This window comes from Halichoeres trimaculatus, unplaced genomic scaffold (genome assembly GCF_033239565.1).
Source record: "Halichoeres trimaculatus isolate MK-OKI-2021-1 unplaced genomic scaffold, fHalTri1.1 fHalTri1_scaffold_20, whole genome shotgun sequence".
Taxonomy (NCBI): Eukaryota; Metazoa; Chordata; class Actinopteri; order Labriformes; family Labridae; genus Halichoeres; species Halichoeres trimaculatus.
Window position 1 is genome coordinate 24859105 of NW_027437198.1, and position 10763 is coordinate 24869867.

At 38.1% G+C, this 10763-nt stretch overlaps 1 protein-coding gene across 1 annotated transcript in view; it reads right to left on the reverse strand.

Annotated features, from left to right (window-relative positions):
- The window catches only part of gjc1 (gap junction protein gamma 1), a 56996-nt gene extending 49126 nt beyond the window's left edge, over positions 1 to 7870 (reverse strand). Inside the window, exon 1 of the mRNA XM_074696142.1 lies at positions 7190 to 7870. The gene's annotated coding sequence lies outside the window, so the exon portion shown is untranslated. The remainder of the gene's footprint in view (positions 1 to 7189) is intronic.
- Positions 7871 to 10763: the final 2893 nt, after the last annotated feature.

Sequence of the window (10763 nt, forward strand, 5' to 3'; positions counted from 1 at the left end):
TTCAGTCTAATATTTGTGACTTTGATTTCATAAATATGACTTTTTATCCAGTAAATATGACATTTTAGCTCATTATTTTGCATGTGTTTCTCATAATTTATGACTTTTATCTCAAAATTTTGGCATTTCAGTGAAATAATTTTACCTTCTTTATCTCAAAATTTTGAATTTGACGTCTCATAATTATGACTTTTTATCACGTTTTCAAGGTTTTATCCCATTTCTCTGACTTTCAATCCCAAAGTTTCGACTTTTTATTTCATTACTGTTACTGTATTATCTCAATATTTTGACTCTTATCGTCCTTTTTTTCAGAAATGGGCTTCCATAGCTTCCATAATGAGCTGACTAAAATGAGGAAATAAATGAAGGTTAAACTTTTCAATCAATTACTGCTCACAGCTTGAAGCTCATCATCTTGAAAATTAAAGACGACTTAATTAGGATGGAGTCTGAAAACACAGAGAGACAGCTGGGTAACTTCACCAGTTAGTCTTTTAAATATTGAGTCAATCTAAGATCAAACTATTCTACCAGAAAATTACAATTAGCTCGCTCCAGAAACAGAGATCCATACTGTACCTCTCCGACAGCCCCGTGAGGAGCTGGAGCTGACGTTAAATAAAGGAAGACTGAACGTACAGGGAGTTAAAGTGGGTGCATCTGATGGTTTTATAACAATCCTAATCAGCTGATAATTACAGACGGAGAGCATCACCTCCTCCTCCTCCTCTTTCTCTGCTCTCTCCTCTTACTTTAAGGTCGTTTACGGGAACTGGCAACCAGAAAATACCGAGCTGAGTGTCACGCAGAGGGAATCCAGACTTAGTTGGCAGGCACAAAGACGCCGTTTCCCCTCTTTGCTCTGCACTCTGAGGATTAAGGCTGGCTCACATCTCCTCAACAAGATACAGGCCTAATACTTTATGTTTTTAATGGCACACAGCGAGGAGGAGCTGCAGCACCTCCATCACTCACCTCCTCTGAGACATGCTCAGAGCTGCAACACCTGCCCCTCACACACAGGAGCGTATATCCTCACGTCACGGCTCAAAGCGTCAAATTTCCCTCTCAGAGTAAACTGGCTGCACATCACTCAGTCTGAGGAGGAGTTGGGGAAAACAGGAAGTGAATTACTGAAAATTATTCAGCGTGTAAAGCATGTAATTGACTTAAACACAACCCGCAGACATTTCCCTCCTCAGTTATGATAATTGAAAACGCCTGATTTAATTGCAGGTCATTAACATAAATAATGTTTGAATAACAGCATAAAGGTGGGATTCACTCATGTTATGGTGGTGTTTAGAGATTAGCTGCTCTTTATGGAGGAAATGAGACACATTCAGAGCCTCCATCCCCGACTGATGCTGCTGAATCCTCCACTTCCTGTTTGATGCTCCCAGTCTGATGTGACGAGTTCGAATCATGACGAGTTGGAAAAGTGAAGTTTAAAGTGACACAGAACAAGAGAGCCCTGCAGAAGTTTATAAATACGTCTAAAACTGGAAGACACTCCATGGACTGTGTCCTCAGGAAGTCTCAGAGGGCTGCTTCTCTAACGTAATCAGCTCTTATCGAGTTTTTCTGCAGGTTTAAACTGAAGAGTAATAAAGGAAAAGAGCGCTAAGAGCTGCAGAATGTCCTATTGATTTTTAATTCATCATAACACAGAGAGGGTTCGCGGTGTGGGAGCAGGAAGCTCAGTAAGGAGGCTTCATGGAAATATGAGTGGGTGGCCAGCTGGTGCAACCGATAAATGACAAAAAAAAATCTGATATTGCACAAAAAAGTTATTATAAATATGGATTTATCAGCCCACTGCACTGTAAAAAATAAATTTAAAATGATTTTAAACTAACTGACCCAACAAACTGACTCACTCAGTACAACAAAACTCATACTATCAAGTTTAAAAGTGAAATATTTTTTAATTTACGAAGAAACATTGCATAAAAAATAACTTATTTAATAACTTTTATAAAGGTGAATTATTTAATACTTACACCATTTGACATTTTAGTGCAGGGATCTCAAAGTCAAGCCATAAAGGGTCAAGAGGCTGCAGGTTTTCCTTCCAACAAAACTCCACCAGCTGATTTCACTGATTACCTCACCTTCAAGCAGAGAGCAGGGACTAATCAGTGAAATCAGCTGGTGGAGTTTTTGGTTGGAAAGAAAACGTGCAGCCTCTTGGCCCTCCATGGCACGAGTTTGACATCCCTGGTTTAATGGGACTAGTTCGTTACTTGGTCAAAAATGGTAGAAAGTAGGGGCAAGATAAAAAAAAAAAAAGAAAGAAAGAAAAAAAAGGATATGGCGATCTTTTGTTTGACAATATCAAAATTGGGATTCGTTTCATAAAATATCGGGTTTTTTTTCAAATTCAAGTTCTTCATTTCAGTCTTTGTTTATAAACTGGATTGGAAAAAAAAAAGGTACCAATTTTGTCCAGCAGAGGGCGAAATGTTTCTCTCTGATGCGTATTCATAGAAAAATATAGCAAAAAAATCGCAAAATTGTAAAAATTGAAGAATGGCAATTTGAATTAAATCTGCACCTAAAAAAAAACGTAAAAGAATCTAATCACAAGAATAGCATATCGTCCCAGCCTTACTAGAAACGTCATATAAAATACTTGAATGCCAACAGAAATACAAACCACACATTTAAACACTTACATCGAGCATGTTGTTTTATCAATCTTAAAGCTGATTTTTTTTTTTTTTGGACATCACACCAACCCTTATTAGTCGCTTTCCTACATATGAGAGAAAGAAAATGCACTCAAGCGTTGTTAAAATGTATCTAAATTTAGCCAGCGTGATCCAAAACATGATCCAATACTTTTAACTTTACATATTTCAAGCTTAACTTGTGCCTTTCTGTACCACACGTAGACTGATTTAACAGGTGTGGATGTCACAAAATTAAGATTTCTGTAAAGAAAAATAATTATATATATATATATATATACAAGTAAAGAACAAAATCTGAAATAAATGAAGTTAAAAAAGGGTAAAACTATCCACACTGGGACATAAACTCACCTCACCTCTTCATCCCGGCTTTTAACCAAAGTTGATGGACATCTGGCATAATTTTTTAATTAATTTGAATTTATTTTATTCTATTTTATTTCATTTTAAATTTGCTCTGGTCTTGTGTTTTTATTTATCTTAGTATTACATATTTTTTTATTTGTGCTGACTTTCGGAAATTTAAAAATGTATTAAAACCAAAATATAATACACTTTGGGTCAGTAATTACATATTTAAGTATTATTCTATTTTTTTTTAATTAAATTTTGAACTCAGCACTTTTGTCACATTATCAACCAGTTATTACATTTAGGGTTTTATTATTATTATTTTTTTTAAATTTTTTTCTGTTACAAATCAGGCTCTTACAGGGCTTTGGGGTACTCTGTTCCCTCAGTCTAAAATGTGTTGCAGGATGACTTAATAAGAGACTGTGCTTTTTAAATTGTTTTGTCTTTTTTGTCTATAACTTTGTGTTTTTGTTGCTGACGGTCTCGGCCAGGTCTCGCTTAAAAAAGAGGATTTAAATCTCAAAGAGACCAACCTGGTTAAAAAAAAACAAATAAATATATTAGCGTTAAACAGTGAGTGGCAAAAACCTTTATTTTATATTTAGAGAAAAATAAATACATTTAAGCTAAAGGATAAATTGGATGTTGATTTCAAAATGCTGGATTACTGACATTTTTATGCTGATTTTTATCGTTTACATCTTTGGATCTTTGTCTGATGAGCAGAATAACCACAGGAAAACTTAAGATATGATATGAAATAAGATGACAACATGTTACAATAAAATATTTCAGAATAAGATCCCCAAAAGGTGAAGTGCAAGACTTAAGGAGTGAAGAGTCAGTAGCTTCAGTGTTTTTATCAAGTCAAACATTTATCTCCTGATTATTGGCGTCAGATTCTCAGTGTCTGGACGTCTCCTCTCCCTCAGACTCTGAATCCAAACTTTGCGTCACATATTACCGATGGGATGTGTCATTAATCAACTTCCCCTCCAGCTCAGAGGCTGTGTGACACTCCTCAGACTTTCTGGGACATCCTCTGATCATTAAATAAACATCCATACACAATTTATCACTCATATCTGCCAAGTCAGGAGGTTTGTGGTGGTAGCGTCTCAGAAACGGGCTCTGAGACTAAAAAAAAGGACGGGAAGACATGAGCAGCTGAAGTGATGGGGCATTTCCTCGCTGCCACACAGAATCTGCTCCTCATCGCTCCAATCCCCCCCTCTCCACAAGGAGGAGAAAAATGATCTGTGGTGGAGGGGGAGTAACAAGTTGGAGTGAGGATGGACCAAGTCGCAGGATTAATTCCTCCTGGAGAAAATGTTCATTAACTTGACAGTGGGCAGGGCTGTGAAACGCCAAAACTGCACTCACAGAATAAGAATTAAGAAGGTAAAATGGAGGACGAACGCTGCTCCTGGCAGCTCACCAGAGGATAAATCCAGAGTAAACACATCCATACGTTAGAGACGAAGCATTCACTGAGCTCTTTGTGTTGGCAACGTCCCAATTCATCACAATGCCTTTACGTATAGAGAGGATTCCTGCAGCACAGGGAGGGAAACTCATTACACCGCCTCATATTTGAGCCAATGCTTCGCTGGCGTTGACAAATGCTCTGCACAGGAAGCAGCGTGGCAGATTTCAAAGGCGGGCTGCACAATGAGAGGGTGAATAACGCCCGGCGCAGGTTAAACCGCACAGGGAGGAGGGAGGGTTTTTCCTTTCAGAAATGATGAGATAATCACTGAATCAGAGAAATGCTGTGTGTGTGTGTGTGCGTGTGTGTGAGGGTACCGTCACATCAACAGTTAGAGGAGCTGATCGAGGCGTTTAAGACAAGATTTCAGGTAGAAATGTAATGATTAGAGCCATGCTATAATTCTGCTTCACTTAAAAATTATTTTAAAAAATAATTTTAAATTATTTTAAGCTTACTGACCCAACAAACTGACTCACTCAGTACAGCAAAACTCATATTATCAAGTTTAGAAATAAAATATTTAAAATTTACTTTGAGATATTTCACAACTAATAGCTTATTTCATAACTTATAGGAAGGTGAAATCTTTTTTTTTTTTTTTCAAATTAAAATTCTTCATTTCAGTCTTTGTTTATAAACTGGATTAGAAAAAAGTTACCTGTTTTGTCCAGCAGAGGGCAAAATGTTTCTCTCTGACTCACGTAATCCGCATTTTATGTGAAAATTTGTCTCTTGATGTAGTCTGTAGACATCATTATCTTTATCATTTAACTTTTTCACTTGGTCTGGTGTTAAAAAATCAATTGTAAAAATCGTTAATATTGAAGAATCGCAATTTAAACCAAATCAGCACTCCAAAAATGGAAATAAAATCCAACCGCGAGAATAGCATATCTTCGTTCCAGCCCTATCGATATGCTGTGACCTTTTGTTTGACAGTATCAAAATCAAGATTCTTTCTCATCAATTTTTTTCAAATTCAAATTCTTCATTTCAGTTTTTGTTTTCTGAACCGGATCAGACAAAAGTTACCGGTTTTGTCCAGCAGAGGGCGAAGTGTTTCTATCTACTATCAACTTTTCTTTGATAGATAACTTCCACTTTTTAGCCTCAAACCTGCTCATGAAAACAAAAGCTGCCTGCATGCAAATCTTCTTAACTCCCTTTAATCATAAATATTCATCCTTAATCGATCTCTAGAGCTTTCCGATTAAGTTCAAAGTCTGCAAAAATTCATTTTTTTGTCCCTTAAAAGATGATTTCACTTCACATGATAATATTTTCATGTCAAATTTTAGTTGTTAATTTTTTCATATATGTATCTTTGTATTGGTTTTGCTCATTTTTGGCTGATTTGCAACATGTGCATGACTTTTTGCTAATTTTGCACGTGGTGCAACTGGTTCCTGATCAGCTTGAGGTTATATCCAGTTTTTTTATTATTCTGATTTTGGTTGTTTTGAACACTACTGACACGTTTTGCACCTTGAGTTTTTTATTTATTTATTTATTTATTTATTTATTTATTTATTTATTTATTTATTTATTTTTAAAGCCATTGTAATTTTTTAGTCTAATTGGCAGTTTTTATGGTTTTCCAACAAGAAAAGTTGTCATACATGTCAGACTTGCTTTAATGTGATACTATCTTTTTGCCCTTTATCTTATCTGTTATCTCTTTAATTTTACTTTTTACCTTTTTTACTGTTTTTTTCTTGCTCTTTATTTTATCATTGGTTTAATTTTTATTATTATTATTATTATTATTATTATTATTATTATTAATAATAATAATAATAATAATAATAATAATAATAATTTTATTATTTTTTATCAGTTTTTATTGTCATTATTATTATAATTGTTTTATTATTATTATTATTATTATTGTTATTCCTATTATTATCAGTTTATTATTATTATTATTATTATTATTATTATTATTATTATTATTATTATTATTATTATTTAGTATTTGCTGTCCTGTTTCCTGCTCTCATTCCCTTTTTTATTGACTTTTATTTTTCTTGCAGTTTGATGTTTTAAGCTTTTTATTTTTGTTCCTCATGCTCTCACTTCATATTGCATTGCTCTTGTATCGTCTGGGTTCATATGTCATATGTCATATGACACAAAGCCTACCAATAAAGTTCATACAAAGTCATATGCACCGTTAGTTTGAGCAGCTCCTGCAGGATTAAACCAGATCCAGAGGAGATCCCTTGCGCCGCCCAGCTACACCACCCCCCGACTCAAACGGTTCAGGAACAGAGAAATTAATTTGAACATATCAGGAAAATGTGGTTTGATCTAAAGATGAGCGTTTTAGAGCTTCACTGGAGGCTAATTGGTGCGCAAATTAGCAGCTTGTGTCAATTAGACGCGCCGGATGCACATGATTTCCAAAGAAGTTGCTCGATCTTGTTGCTCACACAACCTGGCCTTAGGCAACCACAGCCACATGCAGAATAAAATACAGATAAATTGATAAATTAGGACTTGATTTGGAGGAGAACCCAAGCAGTTTCCTGTGCGTTCTGGTGCCAAATGGCGCGTCCACCCGGGTTCCCAAAGGTTAGATTTGAGCCACATGCTCCACAAAGAAACACATCACATTTAGAGTCCAGAGATTAGAGATGCTTACCGCTCTGCGAGTCTGTGAAGATGCTTTAAGATGTAAGAGGATCCTGAGCTTCGGGAGGGGAAGGTCGTGCTGGACTTGGTGAGGTCCACACTGGAATCCCTTGAATCGAGGATCAGCTCCAGGAACCAGCCGCGTGCTTGACTGATGTGTTGTGATGTTAATGTGTTTTTCCTTATCTCATAGCATCACTACGAGATGTGGAAGCTTCCTTTGTCCATGTCAGCCTCAGTCGTCAGCCTTCGGTGAGGAGACGTCGATCAAACTATGTGGTCTGCTGCGTAAAACCGGTGCCAAAATTCCTGCGGGCCCGTTCCGTTACAGCGATGCGAGACAATAGTCTGGTCATCTTGGCAGGAGCTGAGCCCTCTCCCTGCCACAAACATCGACTGATCAACACCAAATCCTGACAGCTGGTCTCTTCATACCCCTGTGGCCGGCTCGGGGAATCCGGGGACAGAATATCAGACGCTCACATGTGCCCAGCGTCTCCGGTATTGTCTTCCTTCATCCTCCTCCTCTTCTTCGCAGGAGGAGTGGGCAGCGGAGTTCCTTCACGGATCTGTTGATCACAGATCCTCCTTCGTGTAGCGGGGGTCGTGGTCTCGTATTTATCAGGACCGGGATCCCCACCGCTCAGTCTGGCACCGGGGCTCGTTGAGTGACAGCTGGATTTCCCTGAAAGCTCGGCGACCCGCGTCTTCAGCAGGGGAGCGCTGGAGCCGGAGACGCGCGCACGCTTCGCTGACAGAGCGCGCACCCGGCAGGTCACACAGCTCGGGTCCAGAAACATCTGGATGCGAGAGAGCGAGTTTAAACCAGTCTCTGGATCTGGATTCGAGCTGGTATCATCCAGAGATTACCGTTTAAATAATTTAGGGGTCTGTTTTTTCTGTTAATTACGGTAAAACCACACATAATGAGATTAAAAAGCTAATTTCCTTCAGAATATCATGTATATCCTGCATTAACGCACATTTTGCTTTGTATTCTCTTTATGGAGGAAACTGCTTTGTGTTATATGGTGGTTAATCCACTCCACACCCCCTTTGATTTCTGTTGTTCAGCATTTTCTGGCAGAATTGTTAATTCAAGGAAGATTTTATGCTGATTTTATTTTTTTAAATGTCAAATAAAAAAAAGGAGTAAAATAAAAAGAATCTAGTGAATAGAAATGACAGGATACACATTAAAGGTCAGAAATCACTGAGTGTCTTCCGCTTTGGTTGATGGTGTCCCTCAGGGGTCATCACTGGGACCACTGGGGTTGTGATAAATCATAATGCATGAAACCAAGCGACACAATCTGATCTTATCTGGATCATTTCAGGATGTTTTACAGCTGGAGAAACCTGCAAACAGTCACCTCAGTCCCCCTCCTCTGCAGCTCTCTGACTCCCCCTCCTCCTCCTCCAGTCTCTGACCTCTGTGATTGCAGTGATTCACTATTGTTGCTCCTTGTGGGGCCGCGGGGTGCAGGAGTCACACAGTCATACACAGTCATGTGGTTATGCTGGGTTTTTTTTTTCTAGTCAGCTCACAGCTCTGACCTTGCCGGACCTCAGATTGTCACTGACCTGCAGGGCTGTGAGGGCGCCCTCCTGTGTTTTGGAACATGTATGGTGGATGGAGGAGCAGGGGGCGTCCTCCATCTACTGTCACTATGTACAAAAAACAATAAATACCCCAAAATTATTCTTTATAACGCATAACAGATTATAATACATAGATGTATTATAACACAGTGCGCCTGAATCACACGTAAAAAATTAGAGGAAATACGGCACTGGAGCAGCTGCAGGGATTTTTGTAAAATTGTTCTTTTATCCCTTAAAAGATTATTTTTACTTCACATTACAATATTTTCATTTTAATTTTGGTTGTTAATTTCTTCTTATTTGTATATTTGTATTGGTTTTGAGGTTTGTAATTCTTTTTACTGATTTTGTTTTTTTTTTTTTGAACACTTCTGTCATGTTTTGCACATTTTTTTTTCTTAAACTATTTTTTTTTTAAAGTCTGAGTGGCTGTTTTGATAATTTTCCATTAAGAAAAAGTTGTTGGACATGTCAGACTTGCTTTTATGTGATACTATCTTTTTCTTGTGGTATAATCCAGTTTGTTTTGTAATTTTTTTTTTGCTGATTTTGGTTGTTTTGAACAGTTGACATGTTTTGCACCTTTAGTTTTTTTTTTTTTTTTTAAATCTATTTTTTTTTTTGAGTCTCATCGGCTGTTTTGATAATTTTCCAACAAGTTGTTGGATATGCCGAACTTGCTTTTATGTGATACTTTTTTTTAACCTTTATCTTATCTGTTATCTCTTTTATTTCTTACTTTAGTTAAACATTTTTACTGTTTTATTTCTTGCTCATTGTTTTATCATCACTGTTATTATTATTTTAACATTTTAATTATTCTTTACAAACTTTGTCTTTTTATATTTTCTGTCCTGTTTTCTGCTCTCAATCCCTTTTTTATTGCCTTTTATTTTTCCTGCAGTTTGATGTTTTTAGCTTTTATTTTGTTACCCATGCTCCCATTTCATATTGCATGGATCTTGTACTGTCTGGATTTGTATGTCATATAAAACGAAGCCTTTTGTTTTGTTTTCTTTGTGCTGAAGCTTGAGTTACTTGCTTTTAAGTCCGGGTGTTTTTTGAAGCAATTTGTAAACTCTGTTTTTAAAAGTGCTATACAAATTAAGTTATTATTATTAACTAAAAATATTAATTTTAACTATAACAATACTACTACTACTAATAATAATAAAAATAATAATAAACATGAGTTTTCTTTTGGCAGCCATCACCACTTGAGTGTTTTAGGACATCGTCAGGAAGCCGTCTCCACTCTCCTCGTTACCCATCAGACTGTTAGCGGGTATCAGAAATAAGAAAAGGCCCTGACTCCACAGACCGTCTGAGTGAACCCTGCGGCCTGCAGCTTGAGGCTGGACGCTCCTCGGGCGAGAGGAAAGAGACAAGCGTGATTGAGTCACGGACACATGACGGAGCTGGAGCGGTGTGTCTGCGCAGAGAGCGACAGGAGGAGATGGAGGAGAGGTGAGAGTGGAGGGGAAAGGAGGAGGTGGTGGGGAGCAGATGGAGGGAAAAGGTCGGACTTTCAGGAGCCCAAAGCCGGGACTTTACTGAGGCTCCTGTCTATATTTAGCGCAGGGACCACAGATTGTTCGGATCGCTGCGGGGCCTTGAGTTCTGCTGCTGCTGTCCACCCCAGCACCCGGGGCGAGGCACGACCCCGACTCACGCCATCAGAGCGTGAGGGTCCACGCTTTAATTCTTTAATTGTTCCTCGACGTCTTTCCCTCCTTCCCCTGAGCGTTTCGAAAGGGCACAGCATCCTCATCAGCGTCTTCCCACGTCTGTTAAAAATAAGAGGAACCGGTCGAGGGCTGACATTCACTCCAAATGTCAAAGCAGCTCCAGCCAAATTTCACTTTTTCTGTCTTTGACACTTCTGGGATGTTTGTCGGGGGGCGACCTATGAGGGAGCCATCCTTCCTTCCACCAGGGACGACAAAAACCTCAATAATCTGTTTTCTCCGACCCTTTGT